Source organism: Oryctolagus cuniculus, chromosome 3, assembly GCF_964237555.1.
Source record: "Oryctolagus cuniculus chromosome 3, mOryCun1.1, whole genome shotgun sequence".
Taxonomy (NCBI): Eukaryota; Metazoa; Chordata; class Mammalia; order Lagomorpha; family Leporidae; genus Oryctolagus; species Oryctolagus cuniculus.
The window spans coordinates 45,984,686-46,001,192 of record NC_091434.1 but is presented as its reverse complement, the minus strand read 5'-3'; positions in this window follow the sequence as shown (position 1 = coordinate 46,001,192).

Below are 16,507 nucleotides of genomic sequence, written 5' to 3'. Positions count from 1 at the left end.
TTGAGGAGTTTAAAAGGATGTTTGCTATATAAGTATGAATGTGTGAATGAACAAATACAAGTAGGATCAAGTTAGTCACTGTGGAGTTAATGGGAAGAACTCATAGAGTCTTTTAGGTTAATTTTAATATATTTCCATATACTATAGTTTTAAACTTATTGTAAAGAAATTTGTTAAAATTGTTGCTGCATCAAACTATTACATAGCATTCTCCTATAATACATTCAGCATAGATATATTATCTTGTATTAATATTTAAAGGTGAAACATTTTCATATTTTGATGAAAATGCTATTTTGCCAAACTGTATACAAAAGAATAAATAAAATTAACTAATTATTTGACTGTTTTAAATCTTTAATCCTTTACCTGCTTTTGCCTGAAAGACATTTACTTAGGTTGATGCTTAAAATAATTTATTTAATTTTAGATACCATCTCAATAAGTACAGTGAATTTATGATATTTTAGAATATTTTAAGTATTATATATATATGTGTTTTTAAACTAACAACTTGAATCAGCTACTTTAGAATACAGTAAGTTTCATATTATTAAGGATACTTTTAAATCATATATTCTACCTTTTTTTAATTGTATAAGCTTGTGCTGCCCATAATAATCATCAAGGTCATGTAGGTGTGGGTAGGATGGGAAGAATCATTATGTTCCCAAAGTTGTGCTTAAGAATTGCATAGAGTTTATAGTCCTTAAATAAAAGATTTCTGGGGAAAAATTGGAAGTTACCTACAGTCCTGCCTTATTAAACATAAAAGCTTAGTCTTTTCAATGTTCTATGTAGAGTGACAACAATAATGTGTAGCCCTTTATGGTAACTCTTTTTTTTATGGTGATTCTTTAAAACAAACAAACAAAAATAATGTCTGGAACAAAACACAGCATTGCAGCCTTCAACGGACCTATCATGAAAATAACATTCAGTGCCTGTTTTGTGATTAGTTTTTGTCTCATTTATTTATTTAAACTGAATTTCAGCACAACATAAATAAAAGAGATACTTTATTAGGTTTGTTAAGTTTTCTGAAGTAAATCTAATGCAAATCTGTAAGTTATTATTTTTATTTTACTAAGAACATTTATGTCATGAGATCTATACTTTTTACAGATTTAAATTTAATTATAGTCACAACGTTTGATGTTTTGCAACAGATCTCTACTATTAATTCTTCCTGCATAATTGAAACTGTGTTTATTGATTCGCTAACTTTAATATTCCAAATAATATCTAATAATACCTAGCAATCAAATTATAAAACTTCTTTGAGAAAGAAACTGATTTAAACAATGTTTGGGGCCAGCGCTGTGGCTTACTAGGCTAATCCTCCGCCTTGTGGCGCTGGCACACCGGGTTCTAGTCCTGGTCGGGGCGCCGGATTCTGTCCCGGTTGCCCCTCTTCAAGGCCAGCTATCTTCTGTGGCCCGGGAAGGAAGTGGAGGATGGAGGATGGCCCAAGTGCTTGGGCCCTGCACCCCATGGGAGACCAGGATAAGTACCTGGCTCCTGCCATTGGATCAGCGTGGTACGCCGGCCGCAGCGCGCTGGCCACGGCGGCCATTGGAGGGTGAACCAATGGCAAAAGGAAGACCTTTCTCTCTGTCTCTCTCTCCCACTGTCCACTCTGCCTGTCAAAAAAAAAAAAAAATGTTTGGAGGATTTCTTTTCCTCATAAAATTGTAAAATTATTGCAAAAGCCAGTTTTAATAATTTCATTCTGGTTGTTATAAAATGTGAATCTTTGGTGGGAAAAATTACTTCAAGCAATCTTAAGATAGGATGCAATATTCTATCAAAAGAAGACTGATTATTTTGGCAACTTTTACATAGTGGTTTGATTTATTTCTATTCATTGTTTTACTCAATTACTGTGGTTTTCAACAAAGTTGTAACTTTTGACAAACGAAAATCTGTGACAATGACTTAAAGGAACCTTAATCTCACGACAGAAAGCAATGCTTGTCAATCAAGAAGTCTTAACCTTTACTATATTGTGACCTTTACATTTTCAAGGTGAGCCTATTATTTAGAAGGGAGAAACACAAGACTCCACAGATGCTCTATGATCAATATAATCAACAGACCTTCACACTGTATGTTTAAAGGTATTAAGAAGATAAACAAACACATCAGAATTTTACCAGTTGGAAAAATCCTGTATTGGAAGCATGCCTTATTTGGGGATTTACAATTGATCGTTCTCTATTCTGAACTGCATGAAATTATTTTCAGTGACTCTACAAAAGGAAAAGAGAGCTACTGGTTAAATGTTAGCAAATGTTCTCAAGTTTACAGTTCAAGACAAGTTATATGCTTATCAATTATATAAAGAGAAATATATGAAAGACATTTTTTTTTCAAAATTAAGCCATATTTTCCTTTATTCATCTATTTACAATTTTAAACATTTATTTGTAACTGTTCTGTAGCCTGAGGACACAGTAATGGATAAAACATGAGCACTGCCTTCTCCTTTATAGCTGATATTCTAAAGTCAGGCTCAATGTTGCACTTTTAAGAAGACATTCTGATTTTTAATAAAACTTGTGATAATACAGAAAAGGAGAAGAAAATGACAAAGCATACATCAAGATGTCTTGACCTGGACTGGATGGATATACGAAAAGTTACTTGAGGAAGTATAATTTGGATCTCCCTAAAAAGGCAAAAGAAATCAACTAGCTTGAAAGTATGTGACTTGGGTGATGAGGAAGACTTGTAAATAAAAACAAGATGATGGGAGGTACCAGAAATTGTAATACAAAAGCTTAATATCTCTGAGATGGAAAGATCATGAAACAAATATCCATTTACTTTCATATTTATGATGCTTTTATCTATATCATACTTCTATAATTGTTTTAAACCCCAAATGCAGGGTGCTACTTTTTCCCTCAATGGATCATATCTTTGCCATGTTTAAACATCTAAACAATCAATTATCTCTTGAAAATATTAAGAATCAAAAAAACATTTGATCTAGTCCAACATATTTACTGAGTCCAGCACTGTTCTTTTTTTTAACTTTTATTTAGTAGATATAAATTTCCAAAGTACAGTTTATGGAACCAGCACTGTTCATTACTATCTGAAGTCATTGCTCCGTTCTGGTGTCATTCATCACTAAAACTTAGTTTAGCATTTTCTGCAGACAATTAATTCCTCAATTTTAGTTTTTCTTAAATGTTTATTGTTACTTGCAGTTATGATTTCTGTGATAAAAATCCTGGATATTTTTTCCTTTTCTGTCCTTTAAAAGTTATTATTCAACTTCCCTGTGTCTTGCTTTTTCACATGTTTTGAGTGCATGCTGCCATTGACCTTATATATTACATTTTGATATGTTTATTTCTTTGTCTGTCTGCAATGAATTGGAAATTGTTTTGACATAGAAGTAAGCCGGCGCCGCGACTCAATAGACTAATCCTCCACCTGCGGCACTGGCACCCCAGGTTCTAGTCCCGGTCAGGGCGCTGGATTCTGTCCCTGTTGCCCCTCTTTCAGGCCAGCTATCTGCTGTGGCCAGGGAGTGCGGTGGAGGATGGCCCAAGTGCTTGGGCCCTGCACGCCATGGGAGACCAGGATAAGCACCTGGCTCCTGGCTTTAGATCAGTGTGGTGCGCTGGCTGTGGCAGCCATTGGAGGGTGAACCAAGGGCAAAGGAAGACCTTTCTCTCTGTCTCTCTCTCTCCCTGTCCACTCTGCCTGAAAAAAAAAAAAAAAAAAAAAAGAGAGAAGTAAGTTACTCTCAGATCAATTTGCTCACTTGAGTACTTTGTTAGGATAGGTCTAGCATATACCAATGACAGTTAAACTTTATTCTAAGTTGTGGCCTTTCTGGAGTCTCAAGAACTCAACAGTTTTCAATAGTTTAACTCTATTTGAATGAAATTTGAACATCTCAAGACCTTGTTCCAAGAATTACTCAATTACAGCTTCCTAGTAATTGGTCTTCATTAACATAATCTCATCTAAAGCCTTTAAATATTAATATTTAGAAATAGTCAACAGAACCAACCTACAGATTTCTGAAAGTTTTCATTGTTGCTGTAATCTCTGTAATCTCTGTAATTCACTTTTCCATGTACTCTGCTTCAAAATTTCAATCTCTCTTCCCTCTGTCTTGTTAGATCTGGGTGTCCTCCGTTTTCTGCTTGGGTTCCCATCACTTCTGTAGGGCTAACTTTTCTCCTGATTTAAAGCCAGAAGGATTACCAGTGTAACATAACTTGCTGTCCTTCTCTCAAGGAGCATAGTTGAGCACTGCTTATGATTTCCAGGTCTAAACATTGTTGCTTTATATTCATTATTCAGTGTTCTAGATTTTTGGTTCAGTATACCAGGTTCCATGCACTAACTCTTTACAACCTGAAGTCTAAATGTTTGTTTGCTTTTAAGTTTGTTAGTGTTAGTGTTGCTATGTTAATAAGTTATTAAATTCTGCAGAAATTAAAAATCTGATGTTTTTATTCCAGTTTATATTGTTCAAGCTTCATATCTTTAACACATTCCTAATAAACCACATATTGTTTATTTGAAGTATTTAAAATTATCTTACAAACCACAAGGCTGTGAATGATGTTAGCTAATATACTGACTTATTAATTAAGCTAATATATAGCTGTGGATATACTCTTAATTACTTATGCTCATGCAATTTTAAGCATAATATTTTTCTAGAAATGGAAATTGAAACACAGTCATAACAACGTTTATCTGCTTAGGCTCCTTCAATATACACTGTTTGAAAGATTATTTTTGCTAAAATAAATAAGTATATGTAATCTATATTAGACATATAGCTAATGTATATGACATAAAATATGTACACTATAGTTTAAAATATGTAAGTAATACCTTTAAGACATGTTTGTTTACTGTTTATAAGTTACTTTTCTCTACCTCTAACAACTCTGCCTCAGACATTTTATGTAGAAGCTACTTAGGTGAAATGATTTTCTTGATAGAAAAATGAAGTTTCAATACAAATATTCAGTTTTACTTCACCAGGTTTTTATCTCATAAACCGATCCAAACTGGAAATTTCATAGCTTCCTTTATGGGAAACATTAGAGCAATGATGTGTAAAGTAAAAATATTGAAAAGATATTGAGAAGTCGAATTCAGGAGTAGAAAACAACAAAATATGACACAGATTCTCCTTTTCAAAGTAATTTCTTATGTAGAGTGACTGTTTCTGTGGCTAAAATTGTGGCATCTACACGATTTACAACCCTGGCATAAAGATTTACCCAAACCAATGCTACTTAACATTAAGATTGACAAATGTAACTCTATTAAAATGTTCTTCCAATGCACTTTAAATTTGAAATAAATTTTAATGATGTCTGCCAAAGCAGAGTTCTAGGAGGAAGTGAAAAATCTTTTCATGCTGCTTGAAAGGATAATCTTCCAAGCCTTAAATTCAATACAACCCAACAACGGGGTCAAAATAAGATATAAAAGGAATTTCTTTGACTCCTTTATAGATCATGTTTACCTATTTTCTCTCCTTCCAAATAATTCTCTCCAATAATTCTGCACTGTGTGGTTAAGGCCTCAATAAATATATGCACTTAATACCTCTAGCATCACACAACTGTGTTCTCAGCTAGAAACACACCAGTGAGTAATGCTGAATCGCTTCCAGTCTGGTAAACAACATAGCTGTAGGGTACTCTTATTGATTTCTGGCTGCTCTGCTGTACCAAATGTGCCTGCTCTTCCAAGTTCCCACTATGTGTTTCATAGCACTTATCCCCACTCCCATTTAATCAAAATGCCCATTTTCCCAGAATCACCATCCAGTCAACACCTGGTAGAGCACTGATTTTATTCAATAACATGACACTAATGTGTAAAGGACTCATAAGCTTGAATTTAAATTATTAATATTTAATTTGGAGAACATTTAAATTTCTTTTTAATATAAAAAAGAATAGGAGAATGTTATTCAATATGCACAGGGAAGACATTATTCTCTGCGGGGATTTCAAACAGAGGAAAAATATTTGGAGGACAGATAATATATGAACTTGCATCTAAATAAGGTGGCTGTTTAATTTGGCCGAATCATACTGAAAGTTATCCCCAAGCCAATTTTTAAGAAACTATTTAAAACTTTGCTGTTCAACATTTGGGGTTTATATTTATCCATACAATAACCCTGGAGATTAGAAACAATTGAGATTTTAAGTGTCCTTTTCCAAAATTTCCCAAACTAGAGAATGCCATAACAGAAAATAGGGTTAGTAGAATTTATATGCAAGATACAAACACTTGAGAGAAAGTTGGCCTGAAAAGGTCAAACTAGTTCCTACTAGTAAACTAGAGGAGCTTCCTTTTTGAAATTTACTTAGAAAACTTACATCACATGTTTGTATTTAAGAAAAACAACAACCATTGGAAACAAATATAGCACAAACATGTTTTTAATCACGTTTATTTTCTCTTTCCTCACTCTTCCTTTTTGTTGCGTTTATTCTAACAATGATAGAAAATTATATGGACATTGAGAAATTTTATATTCTTCTTACAACAATTTTCTATGTAGATACAATTTGTCAACAATATAACCAAATGATTTAAATAAATTTAGAATGTATTGTTTCTCTACACATTACCTCTTCAAAGAACACTTGTATAATGTGTGACATTTTTGTACTGAAGTTTTAGAAATAATTTAAACTCGCAGGTGCTGTGGCGTCGCAGGTTAACGCCCTAGTCTGAAGCCCTGGCATCCCATATGGGTGCTGGTTCTAGACCTGGCTGCTCTACTTTCTATCCAGCTCTTTGCTGTGGCCTGAGACAGCAGTAGAAGGTGGCCCAAGTCCTTTGGCCCCTTCACCTGTGTGGGAGACTCAGAAGAAGCTCCTGGCTCCTGGCTTCTGATTGGTGCAGCTCCGGCCTTTGCAGCCAGTTGGGGACTGAACCATAGGATGGAAGACCTCTCTCTCTGTCTCTGCCTCTCCTCTATCTGTATAACTCCAACTTTTAAATAAATAAAGGTTTAAAAAAGAAATAAATTTATTTTTTAAAGATTTATTTATTTGAAAGGCAGGATTACAGAGAGGCAGAGGCAGAGAGAGAGGTTTTCCATTCAATGGTTCACTCCCCAGATGGCCACAATGGCCAGAACTGTGCCGATCCAAAACCTGGAGCCAGGTTCTTCTTCTAGTTCTGCCATGTGGATGCAGGAAACCAAGAACGTGGGCCATCTTCCACTGCTTTCCTAGGCTATAACAGAAGGCAGATGTGAAGTAGAGTGGCCTGGTCTCGAAACAGCACCCATATGGAATGCCAGCACTGCAAGCCAGTTTTACCCATTATACCAAATCTCAGGCCCTGTAGATTCATTTTTAAGTAAGAGGTTATAACATTTTATTCCTGACATTTCATGGAGTAGATTTTCAGTTCTACTTTGGTGCTCATTTTACTAGTATATTTCTTTCATTATTGATTTAAAGGAGGTGGTAGAAGTGGTTTCTGAGACCCTAAATACATTCTGCTATGGTTTCAAAAAAGTACAGCACCTAGACCCACACATCCAATTATGGTGCTCAACAGGTGGGCCTGGTAGGAAAAACTTATGTCCTTGGAAGTGTTCCCTTAGATGATAATTTTCACGAAAGGCTGAGTTTTAAAATGTCATCTCACTAGTCAAGGTGATGTTTCAGTTCATAACTGATCATAATGATAGGATTAAGTGTCAAAGGGATCACATAAACAAACCTAGTGTCTGCTAATACTAATGATAGAATTAAAAAGGAGAGAATGATCCAACATGGGAAACAGGATACACAGCAGAGCCATAGAATGGCAGATGTCCAAAACAGCACTCTGGCCTCAGAATCAGCCCTTAAGGCATTCAGATCTGGCTGAAGAGCCCATGAGGGTATTTTAGGCATGGAAAGCCAAGACACTCTGGCAAAAAACAAACAAACAAACAAACAAACACACCCTAAATGAAAGATCTCTCTGTGTGAGATCCCAGAGGAAAGAATGGGCCATCAAAGAAGGAGGTACCTTTCTCTGAAGGGAGGAGAGAACTTCCACTTTGACTATGGCCTTGTCTACATAAGATGGGGGTTGGTGAACTCAAGAGGCTTCTATAGCCTTGGCAGCTCATGACAAGAGCCTAGGGAGCTTACTGACACCATAAATAAGAGTGTCAATCGTTAAATCATCAACAGAGGTCACTGTGCACTTACTCCCCATGTAGGATCTCTGTCCTTAATGTGTTGTACTATGCAAATTAATGGTAAAACTAGTACTCAAACAGTACTTTATACTTTTTGTATCTGTGTGGGTGCAACCTGTTGAATTCTTTGCTTAGTATATATTAAATTGACCTTCTGTATATAAAGATAATTGAAAATGAATTTTGATGAAAAATGGGATGGGAGAGGTAGTGGGAGATGGGATGGTTGCAGGTGGGAGGGAGGTTATGGGGGAAAAAACTGCTATAATCCAAATGCTGTACTTTGGAAATTTATATTTATTAAATAAAAGTTTAAAAAAAAGCTGAATTAGGCCTAGCCTAACTTTCAGTTCCCTTGACTTCTAGGTGATTGCATGTATATACATGCCTCACTTTTACTATTCTCTGGCCTGCCCAGAAGGCCCAACAAATGGGGCTGCACAATTGTGGACTGTGAATTTCCAAAACAATGAGCCAAAGTAAACTTCTTTCCTTCATAAGTATCTTGTCTCAGGCATTTATTACAGTGTTGGAAATCTCACTAATACATATGTGTATATTTCTCTTATTTTCTACATTAATAATACAGATCAATAAGCATTATAGACTCCTCTAAATTCTTGAAAAAGTAATATGGATCCTGTTAAATTTCTTCTGACATATTTTTTCGAAGAATCTACAAGACATCAAATTTTTGTTCTCTGCCTGATCACCAACTGCATGATGACATTTTTTATTCATTTATATCCAGGAAAATTAATTGGTTTTAAGAACTTTAATTCAGAATGAAGAATGTGTTAACAAACTTTAATCAGACATGAGAAAGATAGCCTTTATTTGCAAAGTTTTATATATTTTTCACGTTAAGTATGTGGAAAAAACAGAAACCAAGGTTATTATCCAAAAAGTACATAAACTCTGATTGAAGACATAAAATATATGTTTGTAGTAAAATAATGTTAAAAATTGCTTATTTTCATGGAATGGGAAGTTGCACAAATATTTAAATTCATAAAACTTTCAGATAAAGCATTAATAGGAAAATATGGAGAAAACAGATTTAAAAAAAATGTGTTATTAAATGTATTTATCTGAATATTATATTATAGTAAGAAAGAGTTGATTAAAAGATGGACTGCAAGTCATCTTCAAGAAAATTTAAATAAAATACAAGGTCTACCTAAATCTGGACTTACTGATTTTGATGAGACAATGTTGGACAACAGAGACTTTAGTATTCAATACATTATTGAATTATTTCATTTCTAAGATTGAAATATTATATTTCTTCTCAGGTATAATGTTGGAACTTTAATGTTTTGTCACTGATATGATGTTTCATCTGCAGTGATCTACACTGGAATAATAAAAAAGTATTTGCTGGCAAAATGCAGGTTAGAAAAATGCTTTTTTAAACTGATTTATGTGTCACTTACATTTATATTAAATCTTGCTGAATGCATGTAACTTTTTGGAAGAGTCTGAGAAAAATTCTAATTTTGCTCAGGTATTTGACTATAAAATTTGCTTTCTAGCACTTTATTCACAAAAGAAAGTTTACCGACAATAATGAATAAACTTTAGTAAATTATATGAGAACCATTGAAAATTTTAAAAGAACTGTGAATAATTAAAGTCACTGACAGTTGAAAACTACTTGACTACTTTTAGCTCTGGCCAAATTTTGATTAAAGACTCCCATTATATGACCTATTCACTATAACTAATTAATGGAAAGTTTCTATATTTTACTTGTAACTCTTACTAAATTCCTCAGAAAGCTTTAAAGCTATCATCATCATCAACACCATCTGTCAACCTTATCTATCCTAATATTCGTTCAAACTAATCTGAAATTTCTCCTCATTACTTTTCTACCCATGCTGGAATTTAACTCTTGTATTTTATTAAAAGAATGTATAAATTATCATTTGGTGATATAAGATCATATGTTTGCTTAAGTGACAGACATACTAAAGCTTGTTAATTTACACATGTTGGAAATGTCATGATAGCACCCACAGATTGACTGTTATTTGGAACTTCTTCTGTAGTCTAAATCCTGGATCTTTCCCTAAATTTGAGGCTGTGTGTTACTATTTGAGAAAGATTGACCAACAAACTTGTGGTTGAGTAACCAATAAAATGTTGTATACTTTTAAGATGTTTTGTTCACTCTTCCTAACAGATCTTTTTACTTACAACTAAGTTATTCAAATACAAACTTATCTTAAGTTTATATCTTTATGATCAATGAAGTTACTATTTGTTAATAATAGCTACCAGTATAATGACATATTCTTATACAATACATCTTATTGACTATTGATATTGTTGCATCTATGAAGTCCTCAAAACTAAATTATCATGTATACTCTTCTAGCCTAGGAAGTATAGGATTTATATACTAATTTCTTTTTTTCTTTTTTTTTTTTTTTTTTTTTTTTTTTGGACAGGCAGAGTGGACAGTGAGAGAGAGAGAGACAGAGAGAAAGGTCTTCCTTTGCCGTTGGTTCACCCTCCAATGGCCGCCGCGGCCAGCGCGCTGCGGCCGGCGCACCGCGCTGATCCGGTGGCAGGAGCCAGGAGCCAGGTGCTTTTCCTGGTCTCCCATGGGGTGCAGGGCCCAAGCACCTGGGCCATCCTCCACTGCACTCCCTGGCCACAGCAGAGAGCTGGCCTGGAAGAGGGGCAACCGGGACAGAATCCGGCGCCCCGACCGGGACTAGAACCCGGTGTGCCGGCGCCGCTAGGCGGAGGATTAGCCTAGTGAGCCGCGGCGCCGGCTAGGATTTATATACTAATTTCTATTAACTCTGTAATATTTAGATGGTTTTTGGATTTCATAAAGAATGTATGAATCTGGACTAACTTCTGTGACATACATGCAACTTTTGCAATATAAGTAAAATGCTTTTTCTTTTAACATCTATTTATTATAGAAACTGGATATATGAGAATCAAGATGTAAAATCATAATGAAACTATCAGTAAAAAGATAACTTGAAGAATGTTTAAAAATATGATGATTTAAACAATTTAAATGATTTCCTTCCTGGTTATTGTAGGTTGTATTGCAGATAGAGTGCAAGTAAAATGAAGTCATGTAAATTTTAGAAAGTTTCCAGAAAATGCTGGTGACATTTTAGAAAAAATATTTGCCCTTAGGCAAGCAAGCATGAACTTTCCCTGAGTGAAATGAGTATTGCAGAAGAAAACCAGATTTAATTGTAATTGAAAGTCCGTCTCAAAGAAAGATACCTATAGAGACAAAGGCAGACTGGGACAAAATAACGAATGGTGTACTGCCTGGAACATGATTGGTAAAAGGCACACCAGTGTGAGCAAAGTTTCAACTGGATCAAACTTTTAAATAACTGAACACAACACAGTTCTTAGAGCTGAAGCTTCTTCAAAGAGTTGCTATCCTTCTGGGATATCATCAAGGAGTAAGGAACCAGATCCAAGGCTAAATTTCGATAATGATGAATAAAAAAATTTACTGTAATTTACTGTTTAATCCTCATGCCTAAAAGTAACAACTCCTTCATAGGATTCACATTTTGCAAAACAAATTATAGCAATTTTTCAACCAAATGAATATTTGACTCCTAGAAATAACATTATTGATATTTATAGATGATCTGTCCTTATATATGTTCTTCTTAGTATCCTTTTCACCTTACTATGAATTTCTCCAGGGAGTCCTTCCACAGTTGAATCCTGGCAGATCCTGATGATACATCATGCCAGTTGGTAACAGGGAAGTGCAGAAAACAAGCCTTTTTAAAGTTTCCATGTGAAAGAATTATAGTAGAGCATAGAGGAGTGGGATATGGATCCCTACTTTACGCATGTTTTGACTTTGTGATCAGGAAAGACCCAAGAGAAGAAAATGATTGATTTAAATGCAGTTCAAAGTGGTCTCAAATATTGCTGGAGAGTTGATGTTGCTTGGGGCAAATAACTTATACTGCACTTTTATTATTTGCATTTCTGATATGAAGGATCAGACTACAACCATATGTAAAAGTAAGGTTTACTAGGAAGGAAGTACTTACTCTTTCTCCTGTTTGTTTGGAAATGATACTGTCTTCAGGAAATAATGAGACCTTGACAGCTGACCACAGTTTGAGTTAGGGACATTTTATCTTAAGGGTAAGGAGTCAGTTGCGCATGATTTCCTGAGAAGCCTGACTCTGTTCAGGGAATGTCAAGATGGTTACTATAGACATGATAAATCCACATAAGTGTAGGGTGTGAGAAGAATTCTGCAAGAATTTCATGTTAAATTTTACCTTAAAATCTAAACATGTACTAATTAATGGAATTGGCAAAGAATTCCCCAAATTTTTAATCATGCTAATTATATTCAAATTTATTAAAGGATTATAATTTTATTGATGGCTTTTTAGTATTTTAAAACAAAGAGAAATGTGAGTATAAAATGTTAAGTGTATATTATCTGTATTTTACTTCCCATATTGAGAATTTATGTGGAAACTTTGGGGAAATCTCTGAAATTTATTCTTCCTACTATTAGTGGTTAGAGAGCATAAGTATCATGGGAATAGGATATTAAAACCTACAGCCTTTTATTTCTATTGTCATTTACTTTTATTTTTAATGGGTTTAATAGAAGTTTGAAGTTTTCCCCAGAGAAATAAAGTATATGATTACCATAAATATAGAGCTTAGTGTTCATATTAGTCATTCTCATACCAACAGATTTGTATAATGCCAGCTGCTCTTTTATTAAAACTGCTTTAATAGTTTGGAATATAGCAAAGTGCTAAAGGTAGTGAGGGACTAAGCCTTCTAATTATGCATAGGGCAGGTAGGGCTGAGATATGAAAAACAGTGTTTTATTTAAATTTTAAATATTTGAAAAGTATATCCTGATTTTAAAAGATGAAAATATTTTGAAAAAAGCTAATATATAATCTCAAATAAATGTTTATTTTAAGTATCTATTAATGTTCACATTTCTTAATCTATTATATATCAAAATTCATGATTCTGTTTAAATTTCACACAAACCCAACTCCTGGTTTGTTAGACAGGGACTAGGGACCCCTCTCTACCATCTGTAGTTGAGTCTCAGAGGACAAGAGAAAAGTCAAGCACCTGGCTCCTGTGAAAGATGTTCCTGTAACGTGCTAGTCTTTTAATCAAGGGTTTTCTCTGATGTCATAATTGATCTACATAACAAGAGTCTTATGCATTTGGGGCAATGTTTCTTGTGTTTTCTCTTGTCTTTATTAGATCTCACTTGGAGATTTAATTTTCAGCCAACTAGCAACCAAAACCATCGTTTCTCAATGCCTCTCCTGGACCAATTTTATAGCTTATAAAACCCTTTAGACAATCAGTCCTCAACTGCCTCTTCCTTCATGGACCCCTCTTAATGCTGCCCAGAGTTTACTCTCCCCATCTTTTCCCCTACTCTTCTCTACACACACTTTCTCCTTCCCCTTCTTCTCCTCTCTTTTTCAATAAACTTCCTTCACAAATGGTCACTTTTCCTTGTTCCTGTTGTGCATTCCTATGGATGTGGATAAGGAACCCAGAAGAAAGAAAGAGAAAATAATGGTAGTCTAAAGAGATGTAACATTACAAAAATTCAGCAGAAAGAAAATCTGCAACATTTCTTGGGTAGGAAACACAAGCGATTATAACCACAGACGCCTGCAACATGTCTTGGGGTCTTATCTGGAACTCTTGGAATGGTGAGTGAAGCAGGGCACTTTCAACCTTTTTTTTTTTTGGAGATCCTTGTCCTCCAGTAAAGTCCACTAATTCAAGTAAAACACCAGTCTCTGTCAGGCAGATAGCTACTGCTCTTAAAAACTCATATGGCAGGCTTGCTGGGGAAGACCTGCTTAATCTCCCTCTGCTTTTTGGTGCTGGGAACATTTGTCTTGTTCTACCTCAGCTTTCTTTCATGAATACTCATCCAAATCACGAGACTGAAGCAAGGTCTCATAGTAATTACAGACTTCTGACCAGGGAATCTCCGATTAGGGTATTGGACTAAAGTCTGTACTCCTCATTCTGTCTTTCTCCTTCCTGTTCAATAACCCTCCTCATTCAATCTGAAATTTCAGGAAGAGGGTTGGGGATACCTCCAGATATAGCTGGACAGACAGGTTTCTACACCTAAGCCAGCAAGATAGACACTTGGACCATTAACCCTTTTCAACCTGATAAATTGTTTTTCTGCCTTCACTGCAGTTCACATTTTGATGACTGCTTTCTTCAGCTCAAGACAAAAGGATGATCTGGGTCTAGATTAATTTGGAGAAAGGAGTCCTAAGGGAGTCAGCATTATCTGTCTATTTTTAGCTGAATGATTCCTATTAATTCTGATTACATATGGGCCAAAGATTTGGTTAAAATTCTCAAGCTCAATGGGTTGTGTTTTTCAAGGTTCAAAAGCAAACCCATGATGCATGGATTTATATCAGATAGCTTGTCCTGCATGTTATGTTGGCTGCATAATGGTGGGAGTGTTTGGGATATATGCTCTGCCCCTCACGCCCAGTGTCTGACTGTGGCCAGGTTGTTGGTGGGAGAGGGAGACAGCTGATCTCCTATCCTTGTTGGAAATCTGCCCCCTGCCAAGCACATCCTGTCACAGAGCATTCAAGCCCCTAGGGAAGATGTCTGTAATGGTCATGGTGAACCCATGGGCAATCTCTTCCCCTGGGTAGGGGACCCACATAATGAACAGGGAACCTCCTGGCACATACACACTCCCATTATTCTGGCTGCATGGTTATGGCTACCTGTAGGAAAAAGAAAAGAGTAACTGGCACTTTTGTCCTGACCAAGCTGGCAGACAAGCTTGATTTTTTAAACAGGAATGACACAGGCATAGGCAAGCTAAACATTAAATATCCAGACATTGCCTGTAGAAATTCGGTCCCTGGAGACTAATGGAGAAATTAGGCTATGATATATGGTATAAAAGATTCAAGCCTAGCCTACAAAATATAATCCTGAGGAGTATCATCTTCCAGCTCCTCCATGAAACCTGATTTCAGATAAATGCATGTGATTGCTGGACAAGGGCTAGATATCTTCAGCAGACATGACAAGTCATGACTAGGTCTAGAGGAAAATCATGACAAGGTTTAGGGGAAAGACAAGAAGGCAGAAGGGAGGGAATATGTTAGGCACTAGTAAAGGCAACTGCTGCTGACTTAACTCTACACAATTGTGAGTACCAGGTCACAAGTACACCCATGACCTACAGGATCCAAGGGAACATTAGAAGGGGTGGAAATGCAGGCAAGAACATCGACCTTTGTTCTCCAACCTCTCCCTACTGTGGATTCCAGGATGCTGTGCTCCCACAGCCAAGGAACTTGAGAGATGACAATTGTGGGGAAAGGCAGAGACTTAGGGATGACTTTGTATTTTGTCCTCTCATTTTAGATTGGTAATAAGTTATCTTAGGCAAGCAATCCCGGGGGATATATTATCAGGTAATGGGATTCCTTTGAGCCTCAAATTCTGAAGAAAAAATGCCTGGTCTTTTTCTGTACCCATGATGTGGACAGTATACAAGCTGGAAGAAAGATAGACTTTCATGGATGAACCTTATATGACATTTACTTCCTTGCCTGATCAGATGAGGCCAAGAGCAATTACACCCTACAGGAAAATGAGCTGTTCCTCAGGAAGGGGCTCATCCTAAGTGGACACCAGATGACCATGTAGATGAACAGAATTGGAAAATCTTCATTGTTTCTGACTTGGAAGGTGTGTGGAGGACCAAGACTAAGGCACTATACTACTCCAAGCTGTCTGTGATAGACAAAGGTACAGAAGAGAAACCTCTGGCTGCCTAGATACATTGAAGTTTACCTCACTATCTGCTGATTCAACAAGAGGACAGGATATTTTAAAGGATAAGTTCATTGACCAATATCTTCAGATATTAGAAGAGAGCTTAAAAACAGGCTATTAGAACACAATGGTACCTTAGAAAACTTCCAGAAGTCATCAGCTTGACTCTTTACAATATGCATCAGGAGGGGACACAAAAACAAGAGAGAAAGAATAAGAAAAATGTGGCACCTCTAGTAGTGGTCTTGTGGCCATACCAAACTGAGAGTCCCTAGGGATCTCTAAAGTGCTATGGTTGTGGTGAGTTGCTTCAAGAAGGAATGTCTACATTTCCTTCACTAGAGAAAACCCCCACATTACTGTTATATTTGCAATGGGGATCACTGGAAGATTTACTACTCCTGGAGACCAAGGCATCTGGAGTCAGAGTCTCTTCCT